General features: G+C 26.4%; 1 long non-coding RNA gene across 1 annotated transcript; it reads right to left on the bottom strand.

Annotated features, from left to right (window-relative positions):
- Positions 1 to 6,362: 6,362 nt before the first annotated feature.
- LOC114132322 (uncharacterized) lies at positions 6,363 to 14,010 on the bottom strand. Its single transcript, XR_007604918.1, has 4 exons — positions 13,996 to 14,010; positions 13,405 to 13,926; positions 8,444 to 8,585; positions 6,363 to 6,542 (listed from the first exon to the last, which is right to left on the bottom strand). It is a non-coding gene; the product is annotated as an uncharacterized LOC114132322 (long non-coding RNA).
- Between the last annotated feature and the right edge of the window lie 1,615 nt (positions 14,011 to 15,625).

Genomic DNA, 15,625 nt, shown 5'->3' with positions numbered 1-15,625 from the left:
GTGTTCATTATTCGTTTAAATTAAAAATGAGATATGTACCTTGTAATCCGAGGATTATGAGGATTATGGAACACTATCACTACTCTGACAAATGTTTTTGTAGAGAAAATAAAAAAACAATTTATATAACATGTATAAAATAAAACAAAACTGATGAACTGCTGCTAAGTCTATTAACGAAATCCAAAATGTCGTTACTATAATAAAAATATTAAATATCTATTACTTCACCAAACACCTTCCAAGATTATTTTATCAATACATAATATCATACTTTATAAATATTTTATTAACTTATTTTAAATTGCTTACTTTACACGGCACTACGGCATTCGCATCTTGGAAAACGAATTTTAAGTGATCTAACCATTTTGACACTAACAATTTAATACATATGATATGGTATATAAAATAATTCTAACTATTTTCACAGGGAAATAAAAAAGTATTCCACATGAGTACTTTTTAGGAACATGGATATTTATGTATAGAATTATTGACAACGAGAATAAGTAAATACGTCAACATATTCTACTTTTATTTGAGCTTGTTGAACACTAGACTGAGTGGATTATACTTAAATTCTGTAAATACATTATTTTATTAAAACGTTTTAATATGATTGGTTTGTTGGTCAATTTTCTCCATTTGACGTGATCCTACGTCATAGAGATGTATTTTAATTTTAAAAAGTATTCCTTTGTGAATATTCTATCATAAATTACTATAGGTAATTGATCAAATAATGAAGAAAAAATAGTGTATACGATTCCATTATAACTGCCCGTCAAAGTACTCACTAATATTCTAATATTAGTATTATATTAATATTAATAAAGTAGGAAGAGGATAGTCGCTATCGTATAGAAAAAAAAACCATTCTGTGATTATATATCGATAATGGTGGTATAATACTACCTATATAAAAAGTTTAATATCAGTATTGATTGTGCACTTAAAATATTACACGCCCCCCTCCGTGTCATTAGACCCGTTGAAATTGTAACAAAAATATCCTTAATTAAATGTTCAATAATATTTTATAATTCGTATAAATCTCAAAATTAATATAATGCTCAGAAAAATTAATAACTTTAATAGTAAGTAGTCATTATTCAAAACCAAAAAAATTAATTTGTTTTGTTTTGTTAATATAAAGTGTAGTGTAGTTAATAATATTTTGTGTAAATTAACAAAAAAAAATTAATTTTCTAGTAAGGTTTGCACGACTTTTTCATTAGGATTATGTTAATATATATATCAATTTTTTTGTTTGTACAGATATTTAGAAAAAAAAGACGATGACATGACGTCGTGTGCTACCTATCATAATAACTAGAGATTTGTATGAATTGTCAACATAATGCATTTAAACACTTTAAATCGCAGTACACGAAACGTTTGTGTTTGAAAATTATTCAGAACGAGTCGTTGGGAAAATTTTATTTTTAATCTCGACGTGCCCTGTATAATCTGCTTGAGGGGCCTACGTCGAATATACAAGATGAACGAAAAACGATGATGCGTCTCTCACGTGAACAGACATTATACGTTTGAGTTATAAATTACAAGGGCGTTACATACCGGACAAATAGCAGATTAAATGATTATAATGAAATATTCTTACCCAGTCAGAGCACGTCGCACACGTGTAGTTATATTTAAAACGGAAACAAAGAAAACCCAACCGAGTGATACAACACTGCTATGTAACCCAGTTTTTTTTTTTTTTTTTATCACTATTCATCAGTAATTATTATTTTATTTGAGTGTGTGAAATACCACGTTCCTGGACCAGCCTTACTGCTTCTTATTAAGTTTTAAGTATAGATCAAATATCCATAATATTATTAATTAATTAATAAAAATAAGTTGTAAAATTAAACAAACAGACAAAAACAACCACACGTGATTAACGTGATTACTATATCGACATCTGAGTGGGACTGAAAAACATTCTACTTTTAACTATCGAGTTAATGTAATATAAAGAAAACATAACATTACAATTTACAACAACTAATAATGTATTGTTAATGACTAATGACTTATGTTAGATAATTGTAAATTGCAACGGTAGTATGCGGAGAACGGATAGGTTACAAAATTACAACATATTTACGCACAAAAATACAACTCATTTGAGCACAATTTTCAAACGATAGAAACCCTTAATAAGATAAATTTAATCACGTATAGGGTGTTCATAATCTGCGTACCTCTCCAAATTTTTGAATTGGTTATCACTGATGGTGAAACATTATTATATCCAAACACAACATTTTCTTTCATAATTTAAAAGTCTTAAGACTTTCTGTCTAATCATAATCTAATCTTTTAGGCTGATCAACAATTTGTTCACTATTATTATTTACAATAAAACTAGAATTACAAAGATTATTATTAGTACATCGAAAATTAAAATATCCTTTTTTTAATTGCCTGTAATCTCAAAATGTTCAATTATTTAATAAACCAGGTTTTCTCTTCGAGTTAAACAAATAGCGCCTATTGCTAATATGCCGCAATCGGAAAATAAACCTAAGTGTATGAGATATTTGTTATAAGTTATAAGGTTACTATCGCTGGAAATCTTTTATAAAAATAATATAAGAAATGTAACTATAAAGATTAAAGCTTGTGCCACACTCTCACACTGCTCATGTACTTGGGTGAACGTGGTAATCGCGATTATTGCATTACTAATAAGAAACCACGATCATAAATAAAAGTTATACTTTAAGAATATACGGACACTATGTACACCCAAAATTTTACCTGTGAGCTGGGTTTCATTGTTCATAATTTTCATTAGTGATAGTTTTCATAAGATGTTTTTAGTGATTATAGAACATTTTTATAATCAGATCCACATAATTTTATAGTTCCATAATATTACGTTAGTACCTATCGATTTTACAATAAAAATAAATCATTTTAATTTTATTAATACCGAGTAAATTACGCAGTTTTTTTTAAATAAAAAGGTATTTTCTAATGCACGTTTTTACAATTTCAATATGAAATGTTATATCTATAATAGATAAATTAACACGACCTACCTAACCTAACTTTAAGTATTAAAACTATTTTTGATCTCCATACGTGGTACAGAAATATTACTTGCCCTCTTATTATAACCAATTATTGTGTGTATAGTGTATACTTATCCATATATTATGTACCTATACATATAATAATATATTAGCGTTGGATTTAAAATAAATTTATGTGGTATTGACATCTGTATTGTAAAAAATATCACAAAATGGAAGTAGAAAAATAATACAAATAAAACTATATTACTATTCAGATCGAATTGCATAGATATTATTCATATGCAATAATATAACAGTAGTAACTGCTCTATCGCATCATTAGTAATATTAATAGTTATTATTTTTTCTTTAAAAATTGTTATTGACGTGTCGATGATTTTACTCATTTCCGTCATTGGCTCATTCGTTTAATGCAAAAACAAACGATACATCCAAAGACGTGCAGACTTTACCAGGTGCAATATATTTAAACTAGCTAACGGTAGACATGTTTTATTTATTACATGTTATAATATACGTATAAACTTGAGTGCTCGGAAAATTTCAGAGAGATAAATAATTGTCATGTAGTGTAGTGGGTACAAGTATACAACAACTTTATTGTATTCGATTTTATAGTTTTCACGTGATTAACAACTCTCATTACTCGTATTCATATTTTGTTTGAAAGTATTATGTTTTTGAGAGCGCCAGCGGTGGCAGTTCTTGTCGTTACAATTATTAAAGTTCTTTTATGTTTAATTAATTTAACATAATAATATACACGCACAAAAAAAAAATAATAATAATAATAAATAATTAAAAACAGCATTAAATATGTTGGTCTTTAAAAATTAAAATTTTCTCTGTTTTATTATCATTGTGTTTAGAGGTCGGCTTTACTCTTAAAATACCCATGTAATTATGTTCAGTGTGGCCCACTACATTTCAGACAAGAATTAAAAATCTTTAAACAATACAAAATTAATTTCTTGAAATATCTCTAAAAGATTCTTGGTTTATGCTTAACTTACAACACCGTTCTTGAAGAATTTGATAGTAGATTAATTTAAATTCAATTTAACTAAAAAAAACTAGTTATCTAGTAAAAATTTTGGAATAAGGTATGATAAGCGATGTATAGTATTTACAAATGAGATTTTTTTTTTTTTTTTAAAGTAATTTTTCATTTTTCATTTTTACTTACATTTGTAGTTACAATGCATGTTTACCAATGCAAATCGAGTTGACAACTTATAATTTACAAAATAGTAGAGTGGTTATGCTGCAGATGGATGTTGAGTATGTCATTGTCAGAAACCTACACAACTAAATAATATTAAGTATACTATTATAGTGTTATGTTATGAAATTTGTTTGGGTAATAATTTACTCCCACGAAACGGTGGGTAAATGGAGTATGTAACTTTAAGTCGCAAAGAAAAAAATAAAAATATCGGATCGTTTGTGTACAGAAATTCAGGGTTTTAGCGGAAAATTGAAAAATTCGACACTGGAACTCGCAGACGATGGATATTGTTTCGAACAGTGCTATTTCGGACACGTCTGCGTCTACGTGCCTATAATATATAACACATGTCATTGTTTTGATTATACTGATATATCGCGAGTGTCAAAAATAATATACATTATAATGTATTATATTTCTACTCTGTCGTAGGTTAAACAAAAGAAATATTTTTCTCGTTTTTACACATTAGTGCTTATCGTGATCATAAATTGGTCTAAACGTATAGCTTTAGTAGAATAATTATCTCCAGAATAGGTATGTTCTGTACTCGTATTACAATAATTACAGTACCTACCTACTAATACGTATAATTACAAAGCTATAAAAAATAATAAACAATTAAAACTGTTGGGAAATGTTCGTACAATAATAATACTAATGAAAACGATAGCCGCATTTACAGCGCTTGGAATACTCGAGTCGAGCATTCAGCGTTGATCAATATTTATTTGATAGTATAATTTTTCGAATGTCAACAATACTTACCGAGCATCAATTTAAAATTGTTTTTTTTTTCAATACTTATATTATTTAAGTCAACACTTTTAAACATTACAAAGTATCACTCAAAGCAATGCATAAAATGTAAAACATTAGTAATCATTTTATTTCAATATCACTATTACCAGTAAAGTACAAATATAATATATAATTTATTTGTGACTAGTGTCAGGTGTCGTATACAATGTACAATACACCTTATACGATAATGATGGTTTTTGTTTATTCTGTTTGAGTTTCATAAAAACAAAAGACTATTTCAATTATAAATATAAATAAACCAATAAACCTAAACCATACTTATATAAGTTAATAATAATTATATTTTTGATTGTATTGAAATATTTAAGTATGATATTTAATAAAAATAAAATGTAATGAATGAATACACTTTTAAAGTTTTTATATTACATTTCATACTAAGATATAGCACTTTTAAATATACCAATAAATAAATAAAATAATAATAATTAATGTTTTGCAAGCAGTGAACAATAATACGCGTGAATGGTATTCATGTTTAAATTTAGGTAATATGTCATATTATATGAATTGTGCTTAATATTATGCTAAAAAAAACCCGTTGAATATACAAATAGAACACTTAAACACCAAAAAATGTATTTTGATATGTTCTTTTATATAAATGTCTATTGTCTATATTTAATTTCAATGAAAAACTATTGACCGAATTTATTTAAAACTATCGTATTAATAAAAATAGAAAATACCTTACCTAAGTATAAAACCTGCAATTTATCAGACAATTTATGATAAATTAATTAATTGTACATCAATTGTACTTTTTTTTGTGAGTTTCAAGTATATCGAAAAATGTTTGATTTTGAAAAAAGTTATGAAATTTAAAATTTGATTGCTTGTTTTTTAAGTTATATATATATGTTTTTGATTTCTCATTTCATAGAAGTTTTTCAATAATAATTTCAGACGTGTAAAAACATATTTGAAAAATTAGATAACTAATATTGATAGAAATGTAGTACAGCTATTATATATAATAAAATATATTAAATAGTAAAGTTTATTTACATTATTAAGCAGTTAACAGGAAAGTAATATAATACCTATCAAGAAAAATATATTAACGGTTTTAAAAAATAATTGGATTAAATATTAATGTTCTAGGTAATAAACGATACGATTATATTATAAATATTTATTACATGACAATTTCAGAAAAATAAAAACATGATTTAGCATAAAATTTATTTTATTTATGATTATGGTACTCAAAACATTTTAAAAGGTTGATTATAAACCATATAAAATAATAAAATCATTAAAAATTTTTATTTTTTTTTTCAAAAAAGTCCACTGAGGTTAATTTTTACATTAATTTTTGGAAGTGATGGAAGAATGCTGGAGATACTAAAACTATTACCATAGCTTCCACAGCTACCACAGCCACCACATGGTGCCAATGAAGCCATTTGAACATACATGAGTAATATCTAAAATAACAATAATAGATTAAAAACATTACAAAAATAAATGAATAGTATTAATAATATAGCTTTAAAAATAGTATTAATTAGGAAACACGCCCCGCTATATAGTAGATATCAAGTTTGTCTCGTCATCACGGCCATGGATTAAAAAAATTGAAAATTCAATTCAAATAAATTAATTTCTAAATTATTACATACGAAAAATGATTGTGAATAAAAACCATCCTCCACTCTATATTTCTAAGAATATTTAAAAATATGTTTTTATTGCTTTATAAGTAATTTATTTTTCCATCAATGAATATAATACGATTCGTCGTATGATTATTGTTTTAAAATTTATTAATTTAATATTTTAAAAAGTTTATTGTGTAGTAAAAATTAAAATTGATGATATAACGAAATATTTTAAATGCCTAGTTAAATATATATATTTTTTTTAATAGTCACAAATCAATAAAAATATCGAGGATATATATAATAATATATAATTTTAAGGTAAATCGATATACCTATATTGTACTCAATTAATATCAAATACAATAATACATCACGATATAAATGAATTACATTATAATAATTAATCATATAATACATGACTTTTTTGCAAAAACTAATTCAAACTATTATGAATAGAAATACATGTACATAATATACAATATAAATTATACCTAATTAGATATGGTTATACTTAAAAACTAATAAACCTAATAAAGGCTGATAGACTGATCTCCATTTAGAATCCTTTCCCATACACTGTGGTTTATAATTTAATTTAAATAATTTATTATATCCATTACAATCTATTTTCTGTAACAAACATTAAAACTATTATTCAGTGAAAAGTTACATTCGACACCTAATAGCAAAGTGAGTTGTCCGGCTATTATGTTTTTATTTTTTTCATTATTTCAAAAAGTTTTAGGATTTATTTTATTTTTACCCTCCTAATGTACTTACCAAATCAGATTTTAAACAGAATCCTCAAAGTTAAAAATTGAAGCATTTTTCATACGATACAACTTTTAGCTAAACAATATTTTTTAGTATACATTATTGTTAAACCAATACAAACATCGCTACCCGTTCAGAATTAAAAAATATATATTAAAAGCTCCCCTTCCCGCAGTGATCAACAATCTAGTACAATAAAATATAACATCGTTATGACATTAAGATTCCATCAAGACTATACGAAAACAAGTAAAATCATTACAATCGCGTTTTACAATACTACCGTATTTATTTACGACTGATATAGCCAGTAGGGAACACAATTTTATTTCTGTCCTCAAAGAGTTATTGCATAATATAATTGAATATTAAATAGAAAACTATCGAGAATGACGCAATCGCAATGACAACCAATGTCAAATAATCCCGATCATCAGGCTTAAAACCTGGTCTAACCAATGTTAAATATAGAAGGTAAGAAGTAACCATCATACTACAGGGAATTACGTACTTTGTGTGAAAAAAGATTTTGCAGTAAGTTTTTTTTTTTTTTTAATGTTTCTATTTGATAGATACACATATGAAAAAACAAATTTATTTTTGATAAATTATTCTAATCGTTGTGAAGCTTTTAAAATTTCTGATATTATTGATTTGTTTAGATTTTTTTTATATGCATGGGAAATGTTCATAAATAAATAATAAACGACTTGGATCAATATGCTCTAATCTCGAAAAATTCATAAATGAGTGGTCATAAATTCTAACACATAATAATTAAACTAAACGAAAAACATTATTCAAATCAATAAAATATCATTAAAAAATTTTAAAAACTAGAAAACATTAAAATTTATCAAAATTGTGATTAAAAATAAAAATGATTCATTAATACAATTTTATCAAATCCATTATCGTAATTCAATTTTGTTATGTCGATTTCGACCAACCTCTTGATTAAAGTTTGTATTTTTAGTATCAGCAGCAACCACCTCAGCATCATTTACAACATCCGCAGCCATCTTCACAACCGCATTTACCGCTTCCGCCGCAAGGAGCTGACGTAGATATTTGGACGTACGTCAGTAATATCTAAAATTTTAAATTATTATACGAATAACTATTCTTAGCGAAGACTTTTTGTTAGCCTATATTGTAAGTGTTATTTTGTTATATATTTAAATTGCTTATAATTCATACTATTGTTCTATTGGTAATAAACTAAAAGGTAACCAATAAGATTAAATGATCCAGTTTTAACCCAAAACATAAAACATGTTATATAATTATTATTTTATTTGATTCGAGGCCAGTTCTCGGAAATATTATGCCATTAGTATCTACCATATTAGCAAACAAATACACACAGACGAAGTTGGTTTAGTTTAGAAGCTTCAAGAATCGCAATATTTTAGATTTTTATTTTAAATCGATGAATAAATTGAACTTAGAATGATAGATTTTTCTTTTTTTCTTTTCTTTTTGTATTTATTATTAAATTTTAGGCTTCGATTTTCGACTTAGAGAATGGTTCTAGTTGAAAACTAAGTCTTTTAGTAGGTACATTAGGGGATCAATGGCAGAAAAATTTCTAGTACCTTCATAAAAACAAAATAAACGGGAATTTTTATCCAAAAACAATACCTATTTAACAAAACTTACTTTGTTTTTAAATTTAACCCTTTTAAGTTATTTATAGAAAAATAAATTCAATATAAAGTTTATACTGTAATCAAAAAATTTAAATATATATTCAGTATATATAGTTATTTGTTTTAAAAACATTTTAAGGTAAGATTTAGATGAAATTGGATATTAAATGAAAAATAAATATGTTTGTTTTTTTTATGATTTAAAAAATATTATTTAGGGTAATTGCAACTTCGTGTATTTATATTGTTATGTTTTATACTCATTATAACATTATTTTCAAATGCAATGTCTTCAGTAAAATATAATTCAACCTATTTACCATAACACTCAAAGTTAAATAAATTTCTCTAATAACAATATATTAATATATCATAAAAAAAACACTTAGTTATCTAGGCTGACAGACCTCAGAATCCAGAATCGTTTTTCATATGAAATTATTTATCATTGAATTCAAATTTAACAAATATATAATTCTAATGACTTATTTCTCAACGACGAGGTTCACTGGATATCCACTAAATAGCATATCCGTTACCTACTTAACACATTTTCAAATTCAAACTTTTTCATAATCATTAGTCTTGAGTGACTCTTTTAGCTCAATAAAATTGACTAAAAATTTCATTTAAATAATGAACAAGTATAAACCATCCAAGAACTAATAATCAACTACTACATTTTGAGATTTTCCCAACATAGGATACCTAAAAACAAAAAAGTAGATTTATTTACAAACGAAGTCATTTAATAAAAACATTCCATAAAAATAAGCCTAGTTACATCCTCTGAGGCATTTATTACTATCAACCACAAAACAAAAAAAAAATCGTCAGACAAATTTAAATAAAGTACTACTTTTAAACAAATAAAGAAATGTAAAACCTTCCATTAAAAAAAATTAAAATGTCATGTTATTTTAAAATAACTATCATCACAGTCAAAATAGAAAACAGCAATTTAAGTGAATTCATTTCACTTACTCCTCATCACAAAATGTAAGACATGTAAAGAAGATCTTACGATCAATCACATTTTTAACAAACGCTTTATGTAACCGTAGTACAAAAACACTTAATTAATTTAGCATCTCTCTAATTTCACTTATTACATAAATCATTAAATTTATTTTTTTCTATAGTATAATATAAGCTTACAAGTAGAAAACTTGCAAATTAAGTCATTTTTTTAATTATAACCTGTATTTAATTTAAAAATAGGCTAACAGCCATTGTTTTTGAAGCCTTAACAGATACATAATAATAAAAAAATTTACATAGTAATTATTTTAATATTATTTCACACATAATACCATAACTAGCATTGTTGACTTATAACCCATACTGATGAACTGTAAAAGAGTGTGACTAAGTTCGTAGTATAAATAGCTTAAAATTAATCTAAATATTTTTAAAATTACACTGAGTATAATGAATAATAATAATAATAAATGTCAATCACCCATATATAAATTATATTATATTTAATTACGATAAAATAATTCAAATCGCAATTTTTCGTTTAAATATAAAATGTTGAAGCAAATATTACAAATTTTATATAAATAATTTTAATTACAGAACAATTTGAAAATTTCATGATTTATTTTATAAAATATGAACGTCGAACATATAAAAAAAAATATTATGCCTTTGCATTTTTGGTACTTAGTAATAACTATAAAAACGATATACCTGGAATACTGTACGACATGTTCAAGCATTTTAAGTAAGCTTGACTGTGAATATCAACTCTAGTACACAACCAAAAAAAATTTAACAATTTAAATGTTTATAAATGTCTATAAATGGCTTTAAGTTGGTTTAATTATTTTGAAAATATCATTGTGTATAGAAAATGATAAACTAAGATATAGTCAGATGTTTCAAGTTTTGACGGATAAAATTTGTTTAACAACAAAATACAAACAATAATATTGTTTAAAGATAAATTGTAATAACATACACAGTCCTGAAACCAATAGGTATATATTATGCATCACTCTGCTAATAATCTAAACCAAAAAGCAAAACTGGAAACTATTGTATTACAATTTCCTAATGGATGGCTATTAATTATAGACTAAAACCATATAGGACGTTTTAAATTCAAGACGTTCTGAATCTTGAATAAATTTTCAAAATAAAATAAAAGATTTATTGCTGTTATTATCCTGGATTTAAAAATAATAACACCGATAACTTTTGGACTGTATTATTTTTGAAAATTTAAAATGATAAAAATAATTCTACTGAACTTACTAGTACAATTTATTTTTAATTTAATTTTTATCTAATCTATTTGCTGTCTTTCTGTCAAAATATATACTATAATAAGATATAATTTTTAAAATACCAACTCAAACAATAAAATATTTGTGAATAATTGTGTACGAGTGATAGAACAGTTGTGTGTACTTGTGCGAAACCATTGTAAAGACCTTATATTATTTTTTTTTATTATTTTTTTTTTTTGCAGGTTGTAATGGACGGGGCAATACTTAACATTATTATGAAAACATAATGAAATAAAAATGTCATACTGTTGTTTTTAAATTCCATTTATTTTAAAGGACGTTACACTGTGTATTGTCTCTGTCTACAAACGTGCAAAATGGCCAATTTGCCATCATTAGAGAACCTATTTGTGTTGGTATTTTTCATATTTTGAGCAAATCGACTCATGATCGACTTAATGTTAAGGACATTACTCATGATCTCTTATTGATGTATACTTTTAAACGAGTTGCGAATATGTAAAATATTAAAATATACAAGCGACTATAACTAGCTTAGCAATTTAGAAATTATAAAAAAAACCATCCAGCGACCTCGTATCATAATATTCTTAACTTTTTAAGTTTAATCAAAGGTCAATTACTATAACAACACGAAATCGGGTCTACTGAACTCAAATTCGCTACGTCAATCGTTTGTAAGACGTATAATACAGTACACGAGGGTGTTGCCTCGTCTTTGCAATTTGTTCCGATCATCTGAACATTTTTCGGTTATAAAAAGGTGGTTATTCAAAAGACTAATATAATTACTAAAATATACAACGGACGATTCTGAAGAGGCTATTGGACCTTATCAACTGATATTGCTAACACTCTGCGGCGATTTATCGCTTACAACGCAATTACCAATATATTATTTTGTATGCCGTGTAAAACTTAGAACACGACCGGCGGTGTCGCGCATTAACATTTTCGATTCCTCTGGGACCACGTCGACGGTTGGCGGTCGGTCACCGACAAGCCTCCGAGCGTGTGCACACTATGCGTGACGTACGGGAATAATTCATGAGCCTTTAATTATTTTTTTCCATTAAACAAGCCATTTTATAATTATTTAATTTTTTTCACACGCCACGCACGTAGTGTTATTTATATAATAATATAATTCATAGACGAGACGCGTGCGCCGGAATGACCGATAGTCGTCGGCGGATTTATTAAACAGCAACCCACACTACAATATAACCTATAGAATACGAAACGTACGTTGAAGACTGCAGCGGCGTTACTATAGATAATAACTGACAGTAAAAAATAATACACGTCATGTCAAAATCGAAACCTTAATTGTTTGTTTTATTGTTAAAAAAGAAACCGTAGGTACACCCAAATCGTTGAATAATATTGTGTACGTTAGAGCTCATTAAAAAAAATAAAAGATACCAAAACTTGCTTGAAATTAATGATTTGACGATAATTCTGTAATTATAATTCACGAAAAAATATTATTAGGTTATTTTTGTTACTCCAATGACGTTAAAGATAATATATTTAACATATTATTGTACAACAGGAGAAACGTGATATTAATGTAGGCAGTTTATGCAATAATTTGAGGAAAAACAATTTTTTGCTTTATAAAATGTAAAATTAATTTTTTTTTATTTTAGAAGATTTAAAGATTTGTACTATTGATAAATCTAATTGGGAGGGGGGACAAACATGGGGGTTCATTGGGGCAAGATAGGGCAATTTCCACCCTGGACAAAAAATATTAAACACTTGTACCTTTTTTTGTTTTTATCTCTTTATGTTAGGAAAGTCGGGAGTTTAGATTAAACGTATTTGAAAATTATAGTGCAAGACTCCCACCAACAAAACGTTGTGACTCTGCCCCCATAAAAAAATAACAATACAAAAAATTTAAAAAAAATAAATAGTTCCGGCTATTGCAATACAGATAGACTTACTCGCACAAACACAAAAATGCACTCGTTATAGTTAATATAAAAATATTACCAGAGCCACGAAGATCAGAGACCACTTCCGGATATTGGTAACGCTAACGGCACGATCCATTTCACAATACAGTTTCCACCACGGTTGATGTACGGCCTCGTGTATACACCGCCTATTTACGTGCACTTAATTTGATATATTTTCAAGAACAATAATTCAGGTGATTCGCCGTCGATAATGTCCCGTAGCGTATTTACGAGCGCGTTTTATACTCTCGAGATATGGGCTTATGCACGTGTTGCCGGTGAGTATGTCAACAATATATTGTCACGTCAATAATACCAATGTCAATATTGACAATCATTGCGAGCTGTCGGAATCGTTGGAGATTCGGGTCACAAGTGTCACGTCATTATCGGTTCGGGGGATCGAGACTTTGTGTGTAGGTATAGGCTCGAGCAGTGTTCAAATCCCGGACTTAACACTTTGTATCCGAAACGTCCGTGCGACATCGGTAAATCCGCAATTGCATACAATTATAATATACTAGCTAGCCGTGTTATGCCCTGCGTTTCTCCAAAACTAAATATAAAACCGAAATGTTCAATACACCTGCGGCAGATTGTAATAACTAATAACTAATGATTTTACTCGTAACAATAAATTTCGAGTAGAAATATACGAAAAGTATGAGACTATGGTGTTACAACTATCTCCAAATATGACTTATCCCGTCAATTATATAAGCCTTCTTTGAATCGTTACATGTCTTGCCTTTTATACACGATATTTGTCCTAATAAACCCAATACCATCTCACGATTCTAAATAATATATTAATATGTAAGCAAAATCTGGTATCGATTGGTCAAAAACGGAGGATTTGCATAGTTTACGCGTAATTTAAATAGATTAGGTAAATATCTGTGTTAGCATGAAATGAAAACAAAATTCACATCAGTTGTTATGCATTTTTGGAAAATATTAATATTCCATATGAATCATCATTTGTTAGTTTGTGTATTATACGTTTATATTGATGGTTGCCAAGAAAAAATAATGCTAATATTCTAATATAATATCCAAACCTGAACAATATTTTTTTTAAACTTAATTCTAGTGTTAAATGTTTTTTTTTTTTTAAAAAAATGTATAAACATTATGTAGGAGTTGTTAGTTAGCATTGGTAATATTGTATATATTTTAAAATATAATATATCAGTAAATAAATATGCTTATTTTTTTATTGATGTCCTAAAAACAATGTGATCATACAGATTTGCATGTCTTTACTTAGTAGTGTAAAATTGATTTTACGAGTATTAAGTAAGAGTTTGCCATTGCTTTGTATGAATTGTGCATTTTAATTCACTGTATAGTAATTTAAATTAAATAAAACACACACTGACATTTGGAATTCAGCACGTTCTCAGTGTGAGCTTTTCTTAGCATGTTTTAAATTTAATTGTTTTATTTAAGATATTTTAAATATATTATTTCTAAAAAACATGTTTTTCGATTATATTTTCGTTAATGTAAATTTCAGCACATTTATAATATTATAATATTTATTTAGTATAAAGCCAGGGATTTTTTTTAAGTCTTCTACTTGCTTGCATATTATTAAAAAAAAAGAAACACGCATGTAATACGTAATTAATACAATCAGTAGTTAAATATCAATGCCTTGTATTATGAATAATAATATATTTATATAATATGTATTAAAAAAATATTTTATTTTTATTCTTAGATTTTTAATTTTTATCAATTTTTAAATGTGACTTAACAAAAAATAGGCATCAAAATAATAAAACACACAATGGAATAAAAATATGCTTGACATAAATAATGGCAATGAATTTTAATAAAATATTAGGTATTTATAAAGTACATTTTTATAATATGTTACGCAAAAACTATAGGTATGTATTAATTTTGAATAGATTTTATATTATGGAACAATGTTGACATGACTACTGGAGTAGTACTATAAATGAATGTAATTTTAAATTTATTATTATCTATAGTTTTATTTTATCATAACGTAACTCAAAAATAATTCATGTTTTGTAATCGACAAACTTTTTAATAAATACATTAAATTTGATCCGATTTTGGTATTCTCTGTTAACTTAATAATCTTTTAATTTATTTCCGGATAATAAACGAAAAATATTAGTCATGAATTTATTATCCACCTGCGCAATCAATTCTTTAAATAAACATGTCCAATCGAAACTAACACGCGTGTCGTATCCTTTTTGCAAACATTGAAAAAT

Source organism: Aphis gossypii, chromosome 3 (assembly GCF_020184175.1).
Source record: "Aphis gossypii isolate Hap1 chromosome 3, ASM2018417v2, whole genome shotgun sequence".
NCBI lineage: Eukaryota > Metazoa > Arthropoda > Insecta > Hemiptera > Aphididae > Aphis > Aphis gossypii.
Note: the sequence above shows the minus strand (reverse complement) of the source record. Positions and strands in the feature narration are given on the sequence as shown.